Source organism: Lissotriton vulgaris, chromosome 7 (assembly GCF_964263255.1).
Source record: "Lissotriton vulgaris chromosome 7, aLisVul1.2, whole genome shotgun sequence".
In the NCBI taxonomy this organism is placed as follows: Eukaryota; Metazoa; Chordata; class Amphibia; order Caudata; family Salamandridae; genus Lissotriton; species Lissotriton vulgaris.
In genome coordinates, this window is record NC_141695.1 from 1,356,318,197 (window position 1) to 1,356,345,049 (window position 26,853).

The window sequence follows — 26,853 nt, forward strand, 5'->3', positions numbered from 1 at the left end:
TGATCATCATATTTTCATCAAAGACTTTGTCTCTAAAGCTGACAAAGCCTGTGTTAGATACCTGTGCTAATAATGTGTCCTCAGAGGACATTACTGTCTTTAAGGCTGGAATGAGTTGCCTTAATTTGGAGCAATGGTGTGACTTTCTCATGGAGTGAAGCTCATTTGACCTGTTTCCCTGCACTCTGTATGTGGGACTCTGATACTCCAGATGGTTTGCTGTTTAGGATACTCTGCAGTTTTGCAACTCCATCTCCTTTTCAAAAGGAGCTCATGCTTTCTCAGTACACAGCCTAGCTGCCTTGCAGTCATAATTAATTATAGTTACCTAGTGCATAATTGCTGGTGTCTCCTCCTCCTGTGTTTCCTCGTCACCCAGGGTGATTGGTCACGTGCTGTCCTGACATCATAAAGCTAGAGCAGGGTGTCATCTGACATGAGGGACAATCAGTTGCCTAGCAAGTGATAAGATAAATTTATCATGGTATTGAAATGGGTTGCAGGGTAAATAGGGCACCCAGCTTAAAACCTAGATGGTTAGATGAATGAAACTGGGGCATTATTTGAGACTTGTGCATCTGTTTGAAGGTGCGGATAATCACAATGTTCTGGACTTCTCTATAGCTTAACTGATAGGGATGTACTAAGATGAAGATGTTAAGATGTCGTTTATAGTTTTTATTATTCCCACAAACTATAGCGTAAACCTTCCTCCCTTAACTTATCAGATCACTTAATTGCTATTGGCGTACCATAACCTAAAAGAATTGCACTATAAAGGGGAAGCCTTCACTTGGCTGGCAATCACACCTATTTATCTAGGTCCTGATGTAGCTGCTAGTTGTGTAGAGAGTGTTGGCAAATGAGGCATAGAATGAAGATATGTACCCCAGTTTTATCTTGAAAACTGAGATTTTAATTTTTAGTAAGCTTTGGATTTTCACAATATTACTGTCTCAATAGTACTGATTATCAAGGCTTAGAACATCCATTTATTATTGCTGTGCATTCGTTTGAAAATATTCAAGTTCTAATTGACTAACGGTGGACTTTTCCATCTGCAGAATATACTGAATGACCAGAGGTGGCAGTGCAGCAGAAGAGAATTTGTCTGCCTTCCTGATACCCCAAAAAAATAAGCAAATCCTCATCACTCTGCCATCCTTCATCAGTTTACATGGTAAGTCAATCTCACGTTGAATACATTTGCTTGTCATTAAAAAAGTTCATAGCATCTGAGGGCCCTGAGTACCTTTTTAGTGGGGTCTTTGGCATGATTATATTTCTGTCAAGACTGTAGAAATAGGGATTACGTTACGGTGATCATCATATTTTCATCAAAGACTTTGTCTCTAAAGCTGACAAAGCCTGTGTTAGATACCTGTGCTAATAATGTGTCCTCAGAGGACATTACTGTCTTTAAGGCTGGAATGAGTTGCCTTAATTTGGAGCAATGGTGTGACTTTCTCATGGAGTGAAGCTCATTTGACCTGTTTCCCTGCACTCTGTATGTGGGACTCTGATACTCCAGATGGTTTGCTGTTTAGGATACTCTGCAGTTTTCCAACTCCATCTCCTTTTCAAAAGGAGCTCATGCTTTCTCAGTACACAGCCTAGCCGCCTTGCAGTCATAATTAATTATAGTTACCTAGTGCATAATTGCTGGTGTCTCCTCCTACTGTGTTGCCTCGTCACCTAGGGTGATTGGTCACGTGCTGTCCTGACATCATAAAGCTAGAGCAGGGTGTCATCTGACATGAGGGACAATCAGTTGCCTAGCAAGTGATGAGATACATTTATCATGGTATTGAAATGGGTTGCAGGGTAAATAGGGCACCCAGCTTAAAACCTAGATGGTTAGATGAATGAAACTGGGGCATTATTTGAGACTTGTGCATCTGTTTGAACGTGCGGATAATCACAATGTTCTGGACTTCTCTATAGCTTAACTGATAGGGATGTACTAAGATGAAGATGTTAAGATGTCGTTTATAGTTTTTATTATTCCCACTAACTATAGCGTAAACCTTCCTCCCTTAACTTATCAGATCACCTAATTGCTATTGGCGTATCATAACCTAAAAGAATTGCACTGAAAAGGGGACGCCTTCACTTGGCTGGCAATCACACCTATTTATCTAGGTCCTGATGTAGCTGCTAGTTGTGTAGAGAATGTTGGCAAATGAGGCATAGAATTAAGATATGTACCCCAGTTTTATTTTGAAAACTGAGATTTACATTTTTAGTAAACTTTGGATTTTCACAATATTACTGTCTCCATAGTACTGATTATCAAGGCTTAGAAAATCCATTTATTATTGCTGTGCATTCGTTTGAAAATATTCAAGTTCTAATTGACTAACGGTGGACTTTTCCATCTGCAGAATATACTGAATGACCAGAGGTGGCAGTGCAGCAGAAGAGAATTTGTCTGCCTTCCTGATACCCAAAAAAAAAAGCGCAATTCCTCAGCACTCTGCCATCCTTCATCAGTTTACATGGTAAGTCAAACTCACGTTGAATACATTTGCTTATCATTAAAAAAGTTCATAGCATCTGAGGGCCCTGAGTACCTTTTTAGTGGGGTCTTTGGCATGATTATATTTCTGTCAAGACTGTAGAAAAATGGATGACGTTATGGTGATCATCATATTTTCATCAAAGACTTTGTCTCTAAAGCTGACAACGCCTGTGTTAGATACCTGTGCTAATAATGTGTCCTCAGAGGACATTACTGTCTTTAAGGCTGGAATGAGTTGCCTTAATTTGGAGCAATGGCGTGACTTTCTCATGGAGTGAAGCTCATTTGACCTGTTTCCCTGCACTCTGTATGTGGGACTCTGATACTCCAGATGGATTGCTGTTTAGGATACTCTGCAGTTTTGCAACTCCATCTCCTTTTCAAAAGGAGCTCAATGCTTTCTCAGTACACCGCCTAGCCGCCTTGCAGTCATAATTAATTATAGTTACCTAGTGCACTATTGCTGGTGTCTCCTCCTCCTGTGTTTCCTCGTCACCCAGGGTGATTGGTCACGTGCTGTCCTGACATCATAAAGCTAGAGCAGGGTGTCATCTGACATGAGGGACAATCAGTTGCCTAGCAAGTGATGAGATACATTTATCATGGTATTGAAATGGGTTGCAGGGTAAATAGGGCACCCAGCTTAAAACCTAGATGGTTAGATGAATGAAACTGGGGCATTATTTGAGACTTGTGCATCTGTTTGAACGTGCGGATAATCACAATGTTCTGGACTTCTCTATAGCTTAACTGATAGGGATGTACTAAGATGAAGATGTTAAGATGTCGTTTATAGTTTTTATTATTCCCACTAACTATAGCGTAAACCTTCCTCCCTTAACTTATCAGATCACCTAATTGCTATTGGCGTATCATAACCTAAAATAATTGCACTGAAAAGGGGACGCCTTCACTTGGCTGGCAATCACACCTATTTATCTAGGTCCTGATGTAGCTGCTAGTTGTGTAGAGAGTGTTGGCAAATGAGGCATAGAATTAAGATATGTACCCCAGTTTTATTTTGAAAACTGAGATTTAAATTTTTAGTAAACTTTGGATTTTCACAATATTACTGTCTCCATAGTACTGATTATCAAGGCTTAGAAAATCCATTTATTATTGCTGTGCATTCGTTTGAAAATATTCAAGTTCTAATTGACTAACGGTGGACTTTTCCATCTGCAGAATATACTGAATGACCAGAGGTGGCAGTGCAGCAGAAGAGAATTTGTCTGCCTTCCTGATACCCAAAAAAAAAAGCGCAATTCCTCAGCACTCTGCCATCCTTCATCAGTTTACATGGTAAGTCAAACTCACGTTGAATACATTTGCTTATCATTAAAAAAGTTCATAGCATCTGAGGGCCCTGAGTACCTTTTTAGTGGGGTCTTTGGCATGATTATATTTCTGTCAAGACTGTAGAAAAATGGATGAGGTTACGGTGATCATCATATTTTCATCAAAGACTTTGTCTCTAAAGCTGACAACGCCTGTGTTAGATACCTGTGCTAATAATGTGTCCTCAGAGGACATTACTGTCTTTAAGGCTGGAATGAGTTGCCTTAATTTGGAGCAATGGTGTGACTTTCTCATGGAGTGAAACTCATTTGACCTGTTTCCCTGCACTCTGTATGTGGGACTCTGATACTCCAGATGGTTTGCTGTTTAGGATACTCTGCAGTTTTGCAAGTCCATCTCCTTTTCAAAAGGAGCTCATGCTTTCTCAGTACACAGCCTAGCTGCCTTGCAGTCATAATTAATTATAGTTACCTAGTGCATAATTGCTGGTGTCTCCTCCTACTGTGTTGCCTCGTCACCTAGGGTGATTGGTCACGTGCTGTCCTGACATCATAAAGCTAGAGCAGGGTGTCATCTGACATGAGGGACAATCAGTTGCCTAGCAAGTGATGAGATACATTTATCATGGTATTGAAATGGGTTGCAGGGTAAATAGGGCACCCAGCTTAAAACCTAGATGGTTAGATGAATGAAACTGGGGCATTATTTGAGACTTGTGCATCTGTTTGAAGGTGCGGATAATCACAATGTTCTGGACTTCTCTATAGCTTAACTGATAGGGATGTACTAAAATGAAGATGTTAAGATGTCGTTTATAGTTTTTATTATTCCCACAAACTATAGCGTAAACCTTCCTCCCTTAACTTATCAGATCACCTAATTGCTATTGGCGTATCATAACCTAAAAGAATTGCACTGAAAAGGGGACGCCTTCACTTGGCTGGCAATCACACCTATTTATCTAGGTCCTGATGTAGCTGCTAGTTGTGTAGAGAGTGTTGGCAAATGAGGCATAGAATTAAGATATGTACCCCAGTTTTATTTTGAAAACTGAGATTTACATTTTTAGTAAACTTTGGATTTTTACAATATTACTGTCTCCATAGTACTGATTATCAAGGCTTAGAAAATCCATTTATTATTGCTGTGCATTCGTTTGAAAATATTCAAGTTCTAATTGACTAACGGTGGACTTTTCCATCTGCAGAATATACTGAATGACCAGAGGTGGCAGTGCAGCAGAAGAGAATTTGTCTGCCTTCCTGATACCCAAAAAAAAAAGCGCAATTCCTCAGCACTCTGCCATCCTTCATCAGTTTACATGGTAAGTCAAACTCACGTTGAATACATTTGCTTATCATTAAAAAAGTTCATAGCATCTGAGGGCCCTGAGTACCTTTTTAGTGGGGTCTTTGGCATGATTATATTTCTGTCAAGGCTGTAGAAAAATGGATGACGTTATGGTGATCATCATATTTTCATCAAAGACTTTGTCTCTAAAGCTGACAACGCCTGTGTTAGATACCTGTGCTAATAATGTGTCCTCAGAGGACATTACTGTCTTTAAGGCTGGAATGAGTTGCCTTAATTTGGAGCAATGGTGTGACTTTCTCATGGAGTGAAACTCATTTGACCTGTTTCCCTGCACTCTGTATGTGGGACTCTGATACTCCAGATGGTTTGCTGTTTAGGATACTCTGCAGTTTTGCAACTCCATCTCCTTTTCAAAAGGAGCTCATGCTTTCTCAGTACACAGCCTAGCCGCCTTGCAGTCATAATTAATTATAGTTACCTAGTGCATAATTGCTGGTGTCTCCTCCTACTGTGTTGCCTCGTCACCTAGGGTGATTGGTCACGTGCTGTCCTGACATCATAAAGCTAGAGCAGGGTGTCATCTGACATGAGGGACAATCAGTTGCCTAGCAAGTGATGAGATACATTTATCATGGTATTGAAATGGGTTGCAGGGTAAATAGGGCACCCAGCTTAAAACCTAGATGGTTAGATGAATGAAACTGGGGCATTATTTGAGACTTGTGCATCTGTTTGAACGTGCGGATAATCACAATGTTCTGGACTTCTCTATAGCTTAACTGATAGGGATGTACTACGATGAAGATGTTAAGATGTCGTTTATAGTTTTTATTATTCCCACTAACTATAGCGTAAACCTTCCTCCCTTAACTTATCAGATCACCTAATTGCTATTGGCGTATCATAACCTAAAAGAATTGCACTGAAAAGGGGACGCCTTCACTTGGCTGGCAATCACACCTATTTATCTAGGTCCTGATGTAGCTGCTAGTTGTGTAGAGAGTGTTGGCAAATGAGGCATAGAATTAAGATATGTACCCCAGTTTTATCTTGAAAACTGAGATTTTAATTTTTAGTAATCTTTGGATATTCACAATATTACTGTCTCCATAGTACTGATTATCAAGGCTTAGAAAATCCATTTATTATTGCTGTGCATTCGTTTGAAATTATTCAAGTTCTAATTGGCTAACGGTGGACTTTTCCATCTGCAGAATATACTGAATGACCAGAGGTGGCAGTGCAGCAGAAGAGAATTTGTCTGCCTTCCTGATACCCAAAAAAAAAAGCGCAATTCCTCAGCACTCTGCCATCCTTCATCAGTTTACATGGTAAGTCAAACTCACGTTGAATACATTTGCTTATCATTAAAAAAGTTCATAGCATCTGAGGGCCCTGAGTACCTTTTTAGTGGGGTCTTTGGCATGATTATATTTCTGTCTAGACTGTAGAAAAATGGATGACGTTACGGTGATCATCATATTTTCATCAAAGACTTTGTCTCTAAAGCTGACAACGCCTGTGTTAGATACCTGTGCTAATAATGTGTCCTCAGAGGACATTACTGTCTTTAAGGCTGGAATAAGTTGCCTTAATTTGGAGCAATGGTGTGACTTTCTCATGGAGTGAAACTCATTTGACCTGTTTCCCTGCACTCTGTATGTGGGACTCTGATACTCCAGATGGTTTGCTGTTTAGGATACTCTGCAGTTTTGCAACTCCATCTCCTTTTCAAAAGGAGCTCATGCTTTCTCAGTACACAGCCTAGCCGCCTTGCAGTCATAATTAATTATAGTTACCTAGTGCATAATTGCTGGTGTCTCCTCCTACTGTGTTGCCTCGTCACCTAGGGTGATTGGTCACGTGCTGTCCTGACATCATAAAGCTAGAGCAGGGTGTCATCTGACATGAGGGACAATCAGTTGCCTAGCAAGTGATGAGATACATTTATCATGGTATTGAAATGGGTTGCAGGGTAAATAGGGCACCCAGCTTAAAACCTAGATGGTTAGATGAATGAAACTGGGGCATTATTTGAGACTTGTGCATCTGTTTGAACGTGCGGATAATCACAATGTTCTGGACTTCTCTATAGCTTAACTGATAGGGATGTACTAAGATGAAGATATTAAGATGTCGTTTATAGTTTTTATTATTCCCACTAACTATAGCGTAAACCTTCCTCCCTTAACTTATCAGATCACCTAATTGCTATTGGCGTATCATAACCTAAAAGAATTGCACTGAAAAGGGGACGCCTTCACTTGGCTGGCAATCACACCTATTTATCTAGGTCCTGATGTAGCTGCTAGTTGTGTAGAGAGTGTTGGCAAATGAGGCATAGAATTAAGATATGTACCCCAGTTTTATTTTGAAAACTGAGATTTAAATTTTTAGTAAACTTTGGATTTTCACAATATTACTGTCTCCATAGTACTGATTATCAAGGCTTAGAAAATCCATTTATTATTGCTGTGCATTCGTTTGAAAATATTCAAGTTCTAATTGACTAACGGTGGACTTTTCCATCTGCAGAATATACTGAATGACCAGAGGTGGCAGTGCAGCAGAAGAGAATTTGTCTGCCTTCCTGATACCCAAAAAAAAAAGCGCAATTCCTCAGCACTCTGCCATCCTTCATCAGTTTACATGGTAAGTCAAACTCACGTTGAATACCTTTGCTTATCATTAAAAAAGTTCATAGCATCTGAGGGCCCTGAGTACCTTTTTAGTGGGGTCTTTGGCATGATTATATTTCTGTCAAGACTGTAGAAAAATGGATGACGTTACGGTGATCATCATATTTTCATCAAAGACTTTGTCTCTAAAGCTGACAACGCCTGTGTTAGATACCTGTGCTAATAATGTGTCCTCAGAGGACATTACTGTCTTTAAGGCTGGAATGAGTTGCCTTAATTTGGAGCAATGGTGTGACTTTCTCATGGAGTGAAACTCATTTGACCTGTTTCCCTGCACTCTGTATGTGGGACTCTGATACTCCAGATGGTTTGCTGTTTAGGATACTCTGCAGTTTTGCAACTCCATCTCCTTTTCAAAAGGAGCTCATGCTTTCTCAGTACACAGCCTAGCCGCCTTGCAGTCATAATTAATTATAGTTACCTAGTGCATAATTGCTGGTGTCTCCTCCTACTGTGTTGCCTCGTCACCTAGGGTGATTGGTCACGTGCTGTCCTGACATCATAAAGCTAGAGCAGGGTGTCATCTGACATGAGGGACAATCAGTTGCCTAGCAAGTGATGAGATACATTCATCATGGTATTGAAATGGGTTGCAGGGTAAATAGGGCACCCAGCTTAAAACCTAGATGGTTAGATGAATGAAACTGGGGCATTATTTGAGACTTGTGCATCTGTTTGAACGTGCGGATAATCACAATGTTCTGGACTTCTCTATAGCTTAACTGATAGGGATGTACTAAGATGAAGATGTTAAGATGTCGTTTATAGTTTTTATTATTCCCACTAACTATAGCGTAAACCTTCCTCCCTTAACTTATCAGATCACCTAATTGCTATTGGCGTATCATAACCTAAAAGAATTGCACTGAAAAGGGGACGCCTTCACTTGGCTGGCAATCACACCTATTTATCTAGGTCCTGATGTAGCTGCTAGTTGTGTAGAGAGTGTTGGCAAATGAGGCATAGAATTAAGATATGTACCCCAGTTTTATCTTGAAAACTGAGATTTTAATTTTTAGTAATCTTTGGATATTCACAATATTACTGTCTCCATAGTACTGATTATCAAGGCTTAGAAAATCCATTTATTATTGCTGTGCATTCGTTTGAAATTATTCAAGTTCTAATTGGCTAACGGTGGACTTTTGCATCTGCAGAATATACTGAATGACCAGAGGTGGCAGTGCAGCAGAAGAGAATTTGTCTGCCTTCCTGATACCCAAAAAAAAAAGCGCAATTCCTCAGCACTCTGCCATTCTTCATCAGTTTACATGGTACGTCAAACTCACGTTGAATACATTTGCTTATCATTAAAAAAGTTCATAGCATCTGAGGGCCCTGAGTACCTTTTTAGTGTGGTCTTTGGCATGATTATATTTCTGTCAAGACTGTAGAAAAATGGATGACGTTACGGTGATCATAATATTTTCATCAAAGACTTTGTCTCTAAAGCTGACAAAGCCTGTGTTAGATACCTGTGCTAATAATGTGTCCTCAGAGGACATTACTGTCTTTAAGGCTGGAATGAGTTGCCTTAATTTGGAGCAATGGTGTGACTTTCTCATGGAGTGAAGCTCATTTGACCTGTTTCCCTGCACTCTGTATGTGGGACTCTGATACTCCAGATGGATTGCTGTTTAGGATACTCTGCAGTTTTGCAAGTCCATCTCCTTTTCAAAAGGAGCTCATGCTTTCTTAGTACACAGCCTAGCCGCCTTGCAGTCATAATTAATTATAGTTACCTAGTGCGTAATTGCTGGTGTCTCCTCCTCCTGTGTTTCCTCGTCACCCAGGGTGATAGGTCACGTGCTGTCCTGACATCATAAAGCTAGAGCAGGGTGTCATCTGACATGAGGGACAATCAGTTGCCTAGCAAGTGATGAGATACATTTATCATGGTATTGAAATGGGTTGCAGGGTAAATAGGGCACCCAGCTTAAAACCTAGATGGTTAGATGAATGAAACTGGGGCATTATTTGAGACTTGTGCATCTGTTTGAAGGTGCGGATAATCACAATGTTCTGGACTTCTCTATAGCTTAACTGATAGGGATGTACTAAGATGAAGATGTTAAGATGTCGTTTATAGTTTTTATTATTCCCACTAACTATAGCGTAAACCTTCCTCCCTTAACTTATCAGATCACCTAATTGCTATTGGCGTATCATAACCTAAAAGAATTGCACTGAAAAGGGGACGCCTTCACTTGGCTGGCAATCACACCTATTTATCTAGGTCCTGATGTAGCTGCTAGTTGTGTAGAGAGTGTTGGCAAATGAGGCATAGAATTAAGATATGTACCCCAGTTTTATTTTGAAAACTGAGATTTAAATTTTTAGTAAACTTTGGATTTTCACAATATTACTGTCTCCATAGTACTGATTATCAAGGCTTAGAAAATCCATTTATTATTGCTGTGCATTCGTTTGAAAATATTCAAGTTCTAATTGACTAACGGTGGACTTTTCCATCTGCAGAATATACTGAATGACCAGAGGTGGCAGTGCAGCAGAAGAGAATTTGTCTGCCTTCCTGATACCCAAAAAAAAAAGCCCAATTCCTCAGCACTCTGCCATCCTTCATCAGTTTACATGGTAAGTCAAACTCACGTTGAATACATTTGCTTATCATTAAAAAAGTTCATAGCATCTGAGGGCCCTGAGTACCTTTTTAGTGGGGTCTTTGGCATGATTATATTTCTGTCAAGACTGTAGAAAAATGGATGACGTTACGGTGATCATCATATTTTCATCAAAGACTTTGTCTCTAAAGCTGACAACGCCTGTGTTAGATACCTGTGCTAATAATGTGTCCTCAGAGGACATTACTGTCTTTAAGGCTGGAATGAGTTGCCTTAATTTGGAGCAATGGTGTGACTTTCTCATGGAGTGAAACTCATTTGACCTGTTTCCCTGCACTCTGTATGTGGGACTCTGATACTCCAGATGGTTTGCTGTTTAGGATACTCTGCAGTTTTGCAACTCCATCTCCTTTTCAAAAGGAGCTCATGCTTTCTCAGTACACAGCCTAGCCGCCTTGCAGTCATAATTAATTATAGTTACCTAGTGCATAATTGCTGGTGTCTCCTCCTACTGTGTTGCCTCGTCACCTAGGGTGATTGGTCACGTGCTGTCCTGACATCATAAAGCTAGAGCAGGGTGTCATCTGACATGAGGGACAATCAGTTGCCTAGCAAGTGATGAGATACATTTATCATGGTATTGAAATGGGTTGCAGGGTAAATAGGGCACCCAGCTTAAAACCTAGATGGTTAGATGAATGAAACTGGGGCATTATTTGAGACTTGTGCATCTGTTTGAACGTGCGGATAATCACAATGTTCTGGACTTCTCTATAGCTTAACTGATAGGGATGTACTAAGATGAAGATGTTAAGATGTCGTTTATAGTTTTTATTATTCCCACTAACTATATCGTAAACCTTCCTCCCTTAACTTATCAGATCACCTATCTGCTATTGGCGTATCATAACCTAAAAGAATTGCACTGAAAAGGGGACGCCTTCACTTGGCTGGCAATCACACCTATTTATCTAGGTCCTGATGTAGCTGCTAGTTGTGTAGAGAGTGTTGGCAAATGAGGCATAGAATTAAGATATGTACCCCAGTTTTATCTTGAAAACTGAGATTTTAATTTTTAGTAATCTTTGGATATTCACAATATTACTGTCTCCATAGTACTGATTATCAAGGCTTAGAAAATCAATTTATTATTGCTGTGCATTCGTTTGAAATTATTCAAGTTCTAATTGGCTAACGGTGGACTTTTCCATCTGCAGAATATACTGAATGGCCAGAGGTGGCAGTGCAGCAGAAGAGAATTTGTCTGCCTTCCTGATACCCAAAAAAAAAAGCGCAATTCCTCAGCACTCTGCCATTCTTCATCAGTTTACATGGTACGTCAAACTCACGTTGAATACATTTGCTTATCATTAAAAAAGTTCATAGCATCTGAGGGCCCTGAGTACCTTTTTAGTGTGGTCTTTGGCATGATTATATTTCTGTCAAGACTGTAGAAAAATGGATGACGTTACGGTGATCATAATATTTTCATCAAAGACTTTGTCTCTAAAGCTGACAAAGCCTGTGTTAGATACCTGTGCTAATAATGTGTCCTCAGAGGACATTACTGTCTTTAAGGCTGGAATGAGTTGCCTTAATTTGGAGCAATGGTGTGACTTTCTCATGGAGTGAAGCTCATTTGACCTGTTTCCCTGCACTCTGTGTGTGGGACTCTGATACTCCAGATGGATTGCTGTTTATGATACTCTGCAGTTTTGCAAGTCCATCTCCTTTTCAAAAGGAGCTCATGCTTTCTTAGCACACAGCCTAGCCGCCTTGCAGTCATAATTAATTATAGTTACCTAGTGCGTAATTGCTGGTGTCTCCTCCTCCTGTGTTTCCTCGTCACCCAGGGTGATAGGTCACGTGCTGTCCTGACATCATAAAGCTAGAGCAGGGTGTCATCTGACATGAGGGACAATCAGTTGCCTAGCAAGTGATGAGATACATTTATCATGGTATTGAAATGGGTTGCAGGGTAAATAGGGCACCCAGCTTAAAACCTAGATGGTTAGATGAATGAAACTGGGGCATTATTTGAGACTTGTGCATCTGTTTGAACGTGCGGATAATCACAATGTTCTGGACTTCTCTATAGCTTAACTGATAGGGATGTACTAAGATGAAGATGTTAAGATGTCGTTTATAGTTTTTATTATTCCCACTAACTATAGCGTAAACCTTCCTCCCTTAACTTATCAGATCACCTAATTGCTATTGGCGTATCATAACCTAAAAGAATTGCACTGAAAAGGGGACGCCTTCACTTGGCTGGCAATCACACCTATTTATCTAGGTCCTGATGTAGCTGCTAGTTGTGTAGAGAGTGTTGGCAAATGAGGCATAGAATTAAGATATGTACCCCAGTTTTATCTTGAAAACTGAGATTTTAATTTTTAGTAATCTTTGGATATTCACAATATTACTGTCTCCATAGTACTGATTATCAAGGCTTAGAAAATCCATTTATTATTGCTGTGCATTCGTTTGAAATTATTCAAGTTCTAATTGGCTAACGGTGGACTTTTCCATCTGCAGAATATACTGAATGACCAGAGGTGGCAGTGCAGCAGAAGAGAATTTGTCTGCCTTCATGATACCCAAAAAAAAAAGCGCAATTCCTCAGCACTCTGCCATCCTTCATCAGTTTACATGGTAAGTCAAACTCACGTTGAATACATTTGCTTATCATTAAAAAAGTTCATAGCATCTGAGGGCCCTGAGTACCTTTTTAGTGGGGTCTTTGGCATGATTATATTTCTGTCAAGACTGTAGAAAAATGGATGACGTTACGGTGATCATCATATTTTCATCAAAGACTTTGTCTCTAAAGCTGACAACGCCTGTGTTAGATACCTGTGCTAATAATGTGTCCTCAGAGGACATTACTGTCTTTAAGGCTGGAATGAGTTGCCTTAATTTGGAGCAATGGTGTGACTTTCTCATGGAGTGAAACTCATTTGACCTGTTTCCCTGCACTCTGTATGTGGGACTCTGATACTCCAGATGGTTTGCTGTTTAGGATACTCTGCAGTTTTGCAACTCCATCTCCTTTTCAAAAGGAGCTCATGCTTTCTCAGTACACAGCCTAGCCGCCTTGCAGTCATAATTAATTATAGTTACCTAGTGCATAATTGCTGGTGTCTCCTCCTACTGTGTTGCCTCGTCACCTAGGGTGATTGGTCACGTGCTGTCCTGACATCATAAAGCTAGAGCAGGGTGTCATCTGACATGAGGGACAATCAGTTGCCTAGCAAGTGATAAGATACATTTATCATGGTATTGAAATGGGTTGCAGGGTAAATAGGGCACCCAGCTTAAAACCTAGATGGTTAGATGAATGAAACTGGGGCATTATTTGAGACTTGTGCATCTGTTTGAACGTGCGGATAATCACAATGTTCTGGACTTCTCTATAGCTTAACTGATAGGGATGTACTAAGATGAAGATGTTAAGATGTCGTTTATAGTTTTTATTATTCCCACTAACTATAGCGTAAACCTTCCTCCCTTAACTTATCAGATCACCTAATTGCTATTGGCGTATCATAACCTAAAAGAATTGCACTGAAAAGGGGACGCCTTCACTTGGCTGGCAATCACACCTATTTATCTAGGTCCTGATGTAGCTGCTAGTTGTGTAGAGAGTGTTGGCAAATGAGGCATAGAATTAAGATATGTACCCCAGTTTTATTTTGAAAACTGAGATTTAAATTTTTAGTAAACTTTGGATTTTCACAATATTACTGTCTCCATAGTACTGATTATCAAGGCTTAGAAAATCCATTTATTATTGCTGTGCATTCGTTTGAAAATATTCAAGTTCTAATTGACTAACGGTGGACTTTTCCATCTGCAGAATATACTGAATGACCAGAGGTGGCAGTGCAGCAGAAGAGAATTTGTCTGCCTTCCTGATACCCAAAAAAAAAAGCCCAATTCCTCAGCACTCTGCCATCCTTCATCAGTTTACATGGTAAGTCAAACTCACGTTGAATACATTTGCTTATCATTAAAAAAGTTCATAGCATCTGAGGGCCCTGAGTACCTTTTTAGTGGGGTCTTTGGCATGATTATATTTCTGTCAAGACTGTAGAAAAATGGATGACGTTACGGTGATCATCATATTTTCATCAAAGACTTTGTCTCTAAAGCTGACAACGCCTGTGTTAGATACCTGTGCTAATAATGTGTCCTCAGAGGACATTACTGTCTTTAAGGCTGGAATGAGTTGCCTTAATTTGGAGCAATGGTGTGACTTTCTCATGGAGTGAAACTCATTTGACCTGTTTCCCTGCACTCTGTATGTGGGACTCTGATACTCCAGATGGTTTGCTGTTTAGGATACTCTGCAGTTTTGCAACTCCATCTCCTTTTCAAAAGGAGCTCATGCTTTCTCAGTACACAGCCTAGCCGCCTTGCAGTCATAATTAATTATAGTTACCTAGTGCATAATTGCTGGTGTCTCCTCCTACTGTGTTGCCTCGTCACCTAGGGTGATTGGTCACGTGCTGTCCTGACATCATAAAGCTAGAGCAGGGTGTCATCTGACATGAGGGACAATCAGTTGCCTAGCAAGTGATGAGATACATTTATCATGGTATTGAAATGGGTTGCAGGGTAAATAGGGCACCCAGCTTAAAACCTAGATGGTTAGATGAATGAAACTGGGGCATTATTTGAGACTTGTGCATCTGTTTGAACGTGCGGATAATCACAATGTTCTGGACTTCTCTATAGCTTAACTGATAGGGATGTACTAAGATGAAGATGTTAAGATGTCGTTTATAGTTTTTATTATTCCCACTAACTATATCGTAAACCTTCCTCCCTTAACTTATCAGATCACCTATCTGCTATTGGCGTATCATAACCTAAAAGAATTGCACTGAAAAGGGGACGCCTTCACTTGGCTGGCAATCACACCTATTTATCTAGGTCCTGATGTAGCTGCTAGTTGTGTAGAGAGTGTTGGCAAATGAGGCATAGAATTAAGATATGTACCCCAGTTTTATCTTGAAAACTGAGATTTTAATTTTTAGTAATCTTTGGATATTCACAATATTACTGTCTCCATAGTACTGATTATCAAGGCTTAGAAAATCAATTTATTATTGCTGTGCATTCGTTTGAAATTATTCAAGTTCTAATTGGCTAACGGTGGACTTTTCCATCTGCAGAATATACTGAATGGCCAGAGGTGGCAGTGCAGCAGAAGAGAATTTGTCTGCCTTCCTGATACCCAAAAAAAAAAGCGCAATTCCTCAGCACTCTGCCATTCTTCATCAGTTTACATGGTACGTCAAACTCACGTTGAATACATTTGCTTATCATTAAAAAAGTTCATAGCATCTGAGGGCCCTGAGTACCTTTTTAGTGTGGTCTTTGGCATGATTATATTTCTGTCAAGACTGTAGAAAAATGGATGACGTTACGGTGATCATAATATTTTCATCAAAGACTTTGTCTCTAAAGCTGACAAAGCCTGTGTTAGATACCTGTGCTAATAATGTGTCCTCAGAGGACATTACTGTCTTTAAGGCTGGAATGAGTTGCCTTAATTTGGAGCAATGGTGTGACTTTCTCATGGAGTGAAGCTCATTTGACCTGTTTCCCTGCACTCTGTGTGTGGGACTCTGATACTCCAGATGGATTGCTGTTTATGATACTCTGCAGTTTTGCAAGTCCATCTCCTTTTCAAAAGGAGCTCATGCTTTCTTAGCACACAGCCTAGCCGCCTTGCAGTCATAATTAATTATAGTTACCTAGTGCGTAATTGCTGGTGTCTCCTCCTCCTGTGTTTCCTCGTCACCCAGGGTGATAGGTCACGTGCTGTCCTGACATCATAAAGCTAGAGCAGGGTGTCATCTGACATGAGGGACAATCAGTTGCCTAGCAAGTGATGAGATACATTTATCATGGTATTGAAATGGGTTGCAGGGTAAATAGGGCACCCAGCTTAAAACCTAGATGGTTAGATGAATGAAACTGGGGCATTATTTGAGACTTGTGCATCTGTTTGAACGTGCGGATAATCACAATGTTCTGGACTTCTCTATAGCTTAACTGATAGGGATGTACTAAGATGAAGATGTTAAGATGTCGTTTATAGTTTTTATTATTCCCACTAACTATAGCGTAAACCTTCCTCCCTTAACTTATCAGATCACCTAATTGCTATTGGCGTATCATAACCTAAAAGAATTGCACTGAAAAGGGGACGCCTTCACTTGGCTGGCAATCACACCTATTTATCTAGGTCCTGATGTAGCTGCTAGTTGTGTAGAGAGTGTTGGCAAATGAGGCATAGAATTAAGATATGTACCCCAGTTTTATCTTGAAAACTGAGATTTTAATTTTTAGTAATCTTTGGATATTCACAATATTACTGTCTCCATAGTACTGATTATCAAGGCTTAGAAAATCCATTTATTATTGCTGTGCATTCGTTTGAAATTATTCAAGTTCTAATTGGCTAACGGTGGACTTTTCCATCTGCAGAATATACTGAATGACCAGAGGTGGCAGTGCAGCAGAAGAGAATTTGTCTGCCTTCATGATACCCCAAAAAAAAAGCGCAATTCCTCAGCACTCTGCCATCCTTCATCAGTTTACATGGTAAGTCAAACTCACGTTGAATACATTTGCTTATCATTAAAAAAGTTCATAGCATCTGAGGGCCCTGAGTACCTTTTTAGTGGGGTCTTTGGCATGATTATATTTCTGTCAAGACTGTAGAAAAATGGATGACGTTACGGTGATCATCATATTTTCATCAAAGACTTTGTCTCTAAAGCTGACAACGCCTGTGTTAGATACCTGTGCTAATAATGTGTCCTCAGAGGACATTACTGTCTTTAAGGCTGGAATGAGTTGCCTTAATTTGGAGCAATGGTGTGACTTTCTCATGGAGTGAAACTCATTTGACCTGTTTCCCTGCACTCTGTATGTGGGACTCTGATACTCCAGATGGTTTGCTGTTTAGGATACTCTGCAGTTTTGCAACTCCATCTCCTTTTCAAAAGGAGCTCATGCTTTCTCAGTACACAGCCTAGCCGCCTTGCAGTCATAATTAATTATAGTTACCTAGTGCATAATTGCTGGTGTCTCCTCCTACTGTGTTGCCTCGTCACCTAGGGTGATTGGTCACGTGCTGTCCTGACATCATAAAGCTAGAGCAGGGTGTCATCTGACATGAGGGACAATCAGTTGCCTAGCAAGTGATGAGATACATTCATCATGGTATTGAAATGGGTTGCAGGGTAAATAGGGCACCCAGCTTAAAACCTAGATGGTTAGATGAATGAAACTGGGGCATTATTTGAGACTTGTGCATCTGTTTGAACGTGCGGATAATCACAATGTTCTGGACTTCTCTATAGCTTAACTGATAGGGATGTACTAAGATGAAGATGTTAAGATGTCGTTTATAGTTTTTATTATTCCCACTAACTATAGCGTAAACCTTCCTCCCTTAACTTATCAGATCACCTAATTGCTATTGGCGTATCATAACCTAAAAGAATTGCACTGAAAAGGGGACGCCTTCACTTGGCTGGCAATCACACCTATTTATCTAGGTCCTGATGTAGCTGCTAGTTGTGTAGAGAGTGTTGGCAAATGAGGCATAGAATTAAGATATGTACCCCAGTTTTATCTTGAAAACTGAGATTTTAATTTTTAGTAATCTTTGGATATTCACAATATTACTGTCTCCATAGTACTGATTATCAAGGCTTAGAAAATCCATTTATTATTGCTGTGCATTCGTTTGAAATTATTCAAGTTCTAATTGGCTAACGGTGGACTTTTGCATCTGCAGAATATACTGAATGACCAGAGGTGGCAGTGCAGCAGAAGAGAATTTGTCTGCCTTCCTGATACCCAAAAAAAAAAGCGCAATTCCTCAGCACTCTGCCATTCTTCATCAGTTTACATGGTACGTCAAACTCACGTTGAATACATTTGCTTATCATTAAAAAAGTTCATAGCATCTGAGGGCCCTGAGTACCTTTTTAGTGTGGTCTTTGGCATGATTATATTTCTGTCAAGACTGTAGAAAAATGGATGACGTTACGGTGATCATAATATTTTCATCAAAGACTTTGTCTCTAAAGCTGACAAAGCCTGTGTTAGATACCTGTGCTAATAATGTGTCCTCAGAGGACATTACTGTCTTTAAGGCTGGAATGAGTTGCCTTAATTTGGAGCAATGGTGTGACTTTCTCATGGAGTGAAGCTCATTTGACCTGTTTCCCTGCACTCTGTATGTGGGACTCTGATACTCCAGATGGATTGCTGTTTAGGATACTCTGCAGTTTTGCAAGTCCATCTCCTTTTCAAAAGGAGCTCATGCTTTCTTAGTACACAGCCTAGCCGCCTTGCAGTCATAATTAATTATAGTTACCTAGTGCGTAATTGCTGGTGTCTCCTCCTCCTGTGTTTCCTCGTCACCCAGGGTGATAGGTCACGTGCTGTCCTGACATCATAAAGCTAGAGCAGGGTGTCATCTGACATGAGGGACAATCAGTTGCCTAGCAAGTGATGAGATACATTTATCATGGTATTGAAATGGGTTGCAGGGTAAATAGGGCACCCAGCTTAAAACCTAGATGGTTAGATGAATGAAACTGGGGCATTATTTGAGACTTGTGCATCTGTTTGAAGGTGCGGATAATCACAATGTTCTGGACTTCTCTATAGCTTAACTGATAGGGATGTACTAAGATGAAGATGTTAAGATGTCGTTTATAGTTTTTATTATTCCCACTAACTATAGCGTAAACCTTCCTCCCTTAACTTATCAGATCACCTAATTGCTATTGGCGTATCATAACCTAAAAGAATTGCACTGAAAAGGGGACGCCTTCACTTGGCTGGCAATCACACCTATTTATCTAGGTCCTGATGTAGCTGCTAGTTGTGTAGAGAGTGTTGGCAAATGAGGCATAGAATTAAGATATGTACCCCAGTTTTATTTTGAAAACTGAGATTTAAATTTTTAGTAAACTTTGGATTTTCACAATATTACTGTCTCCATAGTACTGATTATCAAGGCTTAGAAAATCCATTTATTATTGCTGTGCATTCGTTTGAAAATATTCAAGTTCTAATTGACTAACGGTGGACTTTTCCATCTGCAGAATATACTGAATGACCAGAGGTGGCAGTGCAGCAGAAGAGAATTTGTCTGCCTTCCTGATACCCAAAAAAAAAAGCGCAATTCCTCAGCACTCTGCCATCCTTCATCAGTTTACATGGTAAGTCAAACTCACGTTGAATACATTTGCTTATCATTAAAAAAGTTCATAGCATCTGAGGGCCCTGAGTACCTTTTTAGTGGGGTCTTTGGCATGATTATATTTCTGTCAAGACTGTAGAAAAATGGATGACGTTACGGTGATCATCATATTTTCATCAAAGACTTTGTCTCTAAAGCTGACAACGCCTGTGTTAGATACCTGTGCTAATAATGTGTCCTCAGAGGACATTACTGTCTTTAAGGCTGGAATGAGTTGCCTTAATTTGGAGCAATGGTGTGACTTTCTCATGGAGTGAAACTCATTTGACCTGTTTCCCTGCACTCTGTATGTGGGACTCTGATACTCCAGATGGTTTGCTGTTTAGGATACTCTGCAGTTTTGCAACTCCATCTCCTTTTCAAAAGGAGCTCATGCTTTCTCAGTACACAGCCTAGCCGCCTTGCAGTCATAATTAATTATAGTTACCTAGTGCATAATTGCTGGTGTCTCCTCCTACTGTGTTGCCTCGTCACCTAGGGTGATTGGTCACGTGCTGTCCTGACATCATAAAGCTAGAGCAGGGCGTCATCTGACATGAGGGACAATCAGTTGCCTAGCAAGTGATGAGATACATTTATCATGGTATTGAAATGGGTTGCAGGGTAAATAGGGCACCCAGCTTAAAACCTAGATGGTTAGATGAATGAAACTGGGGCATTATTTGAGACTTGTGCATCTGTTTGAACGTGCGGATAATCACAATGTTCTGGACTTCTCTATAGCTTAACTGATAGGGATGTACTAAGATGAAGATGTTAAGATGTCGTTTATAGTTTTTATTATTCCCACTAACTATATCGTAAACCTTCCTCCCTTAACTTATCAGATCACCTATCTGCTATTGGCGTATCATAACCTAAAAGAATTGCACTGAAAAGGGGACGCCTTCACTTGGCTGGCAATCACACCTATTTATCTAGGTCCTGATGTAGCTGCTAGTTGTGTAGAGAGTGTTGGCAAATGAGGCATAGAATTAAGATATGTACCCCAGTTTTATCTTGAAAACTGAGATTTTAATTTTTAGTAATCTTTGGATATTCACAATATTACTGTCTCCATAGTACTGATTATCAAGGCTTAGAAAATCAATTTATTATTGCTGTGCATTCGTTTGAAATTATTCAAGTTCTAATTGGCTAACGGTGGACTTTTCCATCTGCAGAATATACTGAATGACCAGAGGTGGCAGTGCAGCAGAAGAGAATTTGTCTGCCTTCCTGATACCCAAAAAAAAAAGCGCAATTCCTCAGCACTCTGCCATTCTTCATCAGTTTACATGGTACGTCAAACTCACGTTGAATACATTTGCTTATCATTAAAAAAGTTCATAGCATCTGAGGGCCCTGAGTACCTTTTTAGTGTGGTCTTTGGCATGATTATATTTCTGTCAAGACTGTAGAAAAATGGATGACGTTACGGTGATCATAATATTTTCATCAAAGACTTTGTCTCTAAAGCTGACAAAGCCTGTGTTAGATACCTGTGCTAATAATGTGTCCTCAGAGGACATTACTGTCTTTAAGGCTGGAATGAGTTGCCTTAATTTGGAGCAATGGTGTGACTTTCTCATGGAGTGAAGCTCATTTGACCTGTTTCCCTGCACTCTGTGTGTGGGACTCTGATACTCCAGATGGATTGCTGTTTAGGATACTCTGCAGTTTTGCAAGTCCATCTCCTTTTCAAAAGGAGCTCATGCTTTCTTAGCACACAGCCTAGCCGCCTTGCAGTCATAATTAATTATAGTTACCTAGTGCGTAATTGCTGGTGTCTCCTCCTCCTGTGTTTCCTCGTCACCCAGGGTGATAGGTCACGTGCTGTCCTGACATCATAAAGCTAGAGCAGGGTGTCATCTGACATGAGGGACAATCAGTTGCCTAGCAAGTGATGAGATACATTTATCATGGTATTGAAATGGGTTGCAGGGTAAATAGGGCACCCAGCTTAAAACCTAGATGGTTAGATGAATGAAACTGGGGCATTATTTGAGACTTGTGCATCTGTTTGAACGTGCGGATAATCACAATGTTCTGGACTTCTCTATAGCTTAACTGATAGGGATGTACTAAGATGAAGATGTTAAGATGTCGTTTATAGTTTTTATTATTCCCACTAACTATAGCGTAAACCTTCCTCCCTTAACTTATCAGATCACCTAATTGCTATTGGCGTATCATAACCTAAAAGAATTGCACTGAAAAGGGGACGCCTTCACTTGGCTGGCAATCACACCTATTTATCTAGGTCCTGATGTAGCTGCTAGTTGTGTAGAGAGTGTTGGCAAATGAGGCATAGAATTAAGATATGTACCCCAGTTTTATCTTGAAAACTGAGATTTTAATTTTTAGTAATCTTTGGATATTCACAATATTACTGTCTCCATAGTACTGATTATCAAGGCTTAGAAAATCCATTTATTATTGCTGTGCATTCGTTTGAAAATATTCAAGTTCTAATTGACTAACGGTGGACTTTTCCATCTGCAGAATATACTGAATGACCAGAGGTGGCAGTGCAGCAGAAGAGAATTTGTCTGCCTTCCTGATACCCAAAAAAAAAAGCCCAATTCCTCAGCACTCTGCCATCCTTCATCAGTTTACATGGTAAGTCAAACTCACGTTGAATACATTTGCTTATCATTAAAAAAGTTCATAGCATCTGAGGGCCCTGAGTACCTTTTTAGTGGGGTCTTTGGCATGATTATATTTCTGTCAAGACTGTAGAAAAATGGATGACGTTACGGTGATCATCATATTTTCATCAAAGACTTTGTCTCTAAAGCTGACAACGCCTGTGTTAGATACCTGTGCTAATAATGTGTCCTCAGAGGACATTACTGTCTTTAAGGCTGGAATGAGTTGCCTTAATTTGGAGCAATGGTGTGACTTTCTCATGGAGTGAAACTCATTTGACCTGTTTCCCTGCACTCTGTATGTGGGACTCTGATACTCCAGATGGTTTGCTGTTTAGGATACTCTGCAGTTTTGCAACTCCATCTCCTTTTCAAAAGGAGCTCATGCTTTCTCAGTACACAGCCTAGCCGCCTTGCAGTCATAATTAATTATAGTTACCTAGTGCATAATTGCTGGTGTCTCCTCCTACTGTGTTGCCTCGTCACCTAGGGTGATTGGTCACGTGCTGTCCTGACATCATAAAGCTAGAGCAGGGTGTCATCTGACATGAGGGACAATCAGTTGCCTAGCAAGTGATGAGATACATTTATCATGGTATTGAAATGGGTTGCAGGGTAAATAGGGCACCCAGCTTAAAACCTAGATGGTTAGATGAATGAAACTGGGGCATTATTTGAGACTTGTGCATCTGTTTGAACGTGCGGATAATCACAATGTTCTGGACTTCTCTATAGCTTAACTGATAGGGATGTACTAAGATGAAGATGTTAAGATGTCGTTTATAGTTTTTATTATTCCCACTAACTATATCGTAAACCTTCCTCCCTTAACTTATCAGATCACCTATCTGCTATTGGCGTATCATAACCTAAAAGAATTGCACTGAAAAGGGGACGCCTTCACTTGGCTGGCAATCACACCTATTTATCTAGGTCCTGATGTAGCTGCTAGTTGTGTAGAGAGTGTTGGCAAATGAGGCATAGAATTAAGATATGTACCCCAGTTTTATCTTGAAAACTGAGATTTTAATTTTTAGTAATCTTTGGATATTCACAATATTACTGTCTCCATAGTACTGATTATCAAGGCTTAGAAAATCAATTTATTATTGCTGTGCATTCGTTTGAAATTATTCAAGTTCTAATTGGCTAACGGTGGACTTTTCCATCTGCAGAATATACTGAATGGCCAGAGGTGGCAGTGCAGCAGAAGAGAATTTGTCTGCCTTCCTGATACCCAAAAAAAAAAGCGCAATTCCTCAGCACTCTGCCATTCTTCATCAGTTTACATGGTACGTCAAACTCACGTTGAATACATTTGCTTATCATTAAAAAAGTTCATAGCATCTGAGGGCCCTGAGTACCTTTTTAGTGTGGTCTTTGGCATGATTATATTTCTGTCAAGACTGTAGAAAAATGGATGACGTTACGGTGATCATAATATTTTCATCAAAGACTTTGTCTCTAAAGCTGACAAAGCCTGTGTTAGATACCTGTGCTAATAATGTGTCCTCAGAGGACATTACTGTCTTTAAGGCTGGAATGAGTTGCCTTAATTTGGAGCAATGGTGTGACTTTCTCATGGAGTGAAGCTCATTTGACCTGTTTCCCTGCACTCTGTGTGTGGGACTCTGATACTCCAGATGGATTGCTGTTTATGATACTCTGCAGTTTTGCAAGTCCATCTCCTTTTCAAAAGGAGCTCATGCTTTCTTAGCACACAGCCTAGCCGCCTTGCAGTCATAATTAATTATAGTTACCTAGTGCGTAATTGCTGGTGTCTCCTCCTCCTGTGTTTCCTCGTCACCCAGGGTGATAGGTCACGTGCTGTCCTGACATCATAAAGCTAGAGCAGGGTGTCATCTGACATGAGGGACAATCAGTTGCCTAGCAAGTGATGAGATACATTTATCATGGTATTGAAATGGGTTGCAGGGTAAATAGGGCACCCAGCTTAAAACCTAGATGGTTAGATGAATGAAACTGGGGCATTATTTGAGACTTGTGCATCTGTTTGAACGTGCGGATAATCACAATGTTCTGGACTTCTCTATAGCTTAACTGATAGGGATGTACTAAGATGAAGATGTTAAGATGTCGTTTATAGTTTTTATTATTCCCACTAACTATAGCGTAAACCTTCCTCCCTTAACTTATCAGATCACCTAATTGCTATTGGCGTATCATAACCTAAAAGAATTGCACTGAAAAGGGGACGCCTTCACTTGGCTGGCAATCACACCTATTTATCTAGGTCCTGATGTAGCTGCTAGTTGTGTAGAGAGTGTTGGCAAATGAGGCATAGAATTAAGATATGTACCCCAGTTTTATCTTGAAAACTGAGATTTTAATTTTTAGTAATCTTTGGATATTCACAATATTACTGTCTCCATAGTACTGATTATCAAGGCTTAGAAAATCCATTTATTATTGCTGTGCATTCGTTTGAAATTATTCAAGTTCTAATTGGCTAACGGTGGACTTTTCCATCTGCAGAATATACTGAATGACCAGAGGTGGCAGTGCAGCAGAAGAGAATTTGTCTGCCTTCATGATACCCCAAAAAAAAAGCGCAATTCCTCAGCACTCTGCCATCCTTCATCAGTTTACATGGTAAGTCAAACTCACGTTGAATACATTTGCTTATCATTAAAAAAGTTCATAGCATCTGAGGGCCCTGAGTACCTTTTTAGTGGGGTCTTTGGCATGATTATATTTCTGTCAAGACTGTAGAAAAATGGATGACGTTACGGTGATCATCATATTTTCATCAAAGACTTTGTCTCTAAAGCTGACAACGCCTGTGTTAGATACCTGTGCTAATAATGTGTCCTCAGAGGACATTACTGTCTTTAAGGCTGGAATGAGTTGCCTTAATTTGGAGCAATGGTGTGACTTTCTCATGGAGTGAAACTCATTTGACCTGTTTCCCTGCACTCTGTATGTGGGACTCTGATACTCCAGATGGTTTGCTGTTTAGGATACTCTGCAGTTTTGCAACTCCATCTCCTTTTCAAAAGGAGCTCATGCTTTCTCAGTACACAGCCTAGCCGCCTTGCAGTCATAATTAATTATAGTTACCTAGTGCATAATTGCTGGTGTCTCCTCCTACTGTGTTGCCTCGTCACCTAGGGTGATTGGTCACGTGCTGTCCTGACATCATAAAGCTAGAGCAGGGTGTCATCTGACATGAGGGACAATCAGTTGCCTAGCAAGTGATGAGATACATTCATCATGGTATTGAAATGGGTTGCAGGGTAAATAGGGCACCCAGCTTAAAACCTAGATGGTTAGATGAATGAAACTGGGGCATTATTTGAGACTTGTGCATCTGTTTGAACGTGCGGATAATCACAATGTTCTGGACTTCTCTATAGCTTAACTGATAGGGATGTACTAAGATGAAGATGTTAAGATGTCGTTTATAGTTTTTATTATTCCCACTAACTATAGCGTAAACCTTCCTCCCTTAACTTATCAGATCACCTAATTGCTATTGGCGTATCATAACCTAAAAGAATTGCACTGAAAAGGGGACGCCTTCACTTGGCTGGCAATCACACCTATTTATCTAGGTCCTGATGTAGCTGCTAGTTGTGTAGAGAGTGTTGGCAAATGAGGCATAGAATTAAGATATGTACCCCAGTTTTATCTTGAAAACTGAGATTTTAATTTTTAGTAATCTTTGGATATTCACAATATTACTGTCTCCATAGTACTGATTATCAAGGCTTAGAAAATCCATTTATTATTGCTGTGCATTCGTTTGAAATTATTCAAGTTCTAATTGGCTAACGGTGGACTTTTGCATCTGCAGAATATACTGAATGACCAGAGGTGGCAGTGCAGCAGAAGAGAATTTGTCTGCCTTCCTGATACCCAAAAAAAAAAGCGCAATTCCTCAGCACTCTGCCATTCTTCATCAGTTTACATGGTACGTCAAACTCACGTTGAATACATTTGCTTATCATTAAAAAAGTTCATAGCATCTGAGGGCCCTGAGTACCTTTTTAGTGTGGTCTTTGGCATGATTATATTTCTGTCAAGACTGTAGAAAAATGGATGACGTTACGGTGATCATAATATTTTCATCAAAGACTTTGTCTCTAAAGCTGACAAAGCCTGTGTTAGATACCTGTGCTAATAATGTGTCCTCAGAGGACATTACTGTCTTTAAGGCTGGAATGAGTTGCCTTAATTTGGAGCAATGGTGTGACTTTCTCATGGAGTGAAGCTCATTTGACCTGTTTCCCTGCACTCTGTATGTGGGACTCTGATACTCCAGATGGATTGCTGTTTAGGATACTCTGCAGTTTTGCAAGTCCATCTCCTTTTCAAAAGGAGCTCATGCTTTCTTAGTACACAGCCTAGCCGCCTTGCAGTCATAATTAATTATAGTTACCTAGTGCGTAATTGCTGGTGTCTCCTCCTCCTGTGTTTCCTCGTCACCCAGGGTGATAGGTCACGTGCTGTCCTGACATCATAAAGCTAGAGCAGGGTGTCATCT